This window comes from Fukomys damarensis, unplaced genomic scaffold (genome assembly GCF_012274545.1).
Source record: "Fukomys damarensis isolate Sample0158 unplaced genomic scaffold, DMR_v1.0_HiC HiC_scaffold_27, whole genome shotgun sequence".
In the NCBI taxonomy this organism is placed as follows: Eukaryota; Metazoa; Chordata; class Mammalia; order Rodentia; family Bathyergidae; genus Fukomys; species Fukomys damarensis.
The window spans coordinates 21,424,304-21,425,017 of record NW_022900939.1 but is presented as its reverse complement, the minus strand read 5'-3'; the positions used below and the strand labels follow the sequence as shown (position 1 = coordinate 21,425,017).

At 67.4% G+C, this 714-nt stretch overlaps 1 protein-coding gene across 3 annotated transcripts in view; it reads right to left on the bottom strand.

Moving 5' to 3' along the window:
- Window positions 1–714, bottom strand: part of Pitpnm1 (phosphatidylinositol transfer protein membrane associated 1) — a 13,732-nt gene that overhangs the window by 12,661 nt on the left and 357 nt on the right. The window contains exon 1 of one of the 3 annotated variants that reach the window (XM_010635806.3): window positions 595–705. The exons of 1 other annotated variant lie outside the window; for it this stretch is intronic. The gene's annotated coding sequence lies outside the window, so the exon portion shown is untranslated. Of the gene's footprint in view, window positions 1–594; window positions 706–714 lie in introns of those variants that run through there. One more of the 3 variants, XM_010635808.3, reaches the window with a different exon arrangement.

Genomic DNA, 714 nt, shown 5'->3' with positions numbered 1-714 from the left:
GGAGCGGCGGGCCGCAGGGCCAGCTTAGCATCTCCACCTCTGCTGCGTCCTGAGCCCCCTCGAAGAAGCACCCCGCAGAAACGCGCCTCCAGGAGACTGGGGGCCCCTCATTCCACCACGGACCCTTGGGGACCCGCCCCCTTACTTGAGTCAAAGAGGTCCCGGGTCACCCGCTCCTGAAGTCCAAGAACCCCTTCCCCCGGATGTCTCACTGCGGAGCACTCCAGCGCCCTAGCATCCCTGCCTGTGCTCCCCACCCTCGCACCCGAACTTACCTTCCCGGGCCAGATAACCCCTCTGCCCCCCAGACTTACCTTCCTCACCCTTGGCAGCAGCCAGGTCCTCGACTTCTCCTCAGCACCCTTCCTGGACCCCCATCCCCTCGACTCTCCATTCGTCTATGCAGCCACCCCACCATGCTTGCCCTGTTGATCCCCCTCCACAGGCTGGGTAGAGAGCGGTACGTAGGTACTCGACCTGGGAGACCCGCTCCGCCCACCTGCGCCCGGCCCGGGAGCCACAGTTCCGCTGCAGACGCCCCTTCCAGCTTCATCTCGCACCCAGCGAGCAGGCGCGAGGCCCCGCTGTACTCACTTCCCTCTGCCCCGCGCGCCCAAGTTCCCGCCGAACTCTTGGCCTGCTCCCTAGCCGAGGTCCTCGCTCACCTCTAGTTTGGGGCGGGGCCCCTCACTCGGCCCGGGCAGCGGCGGCCCG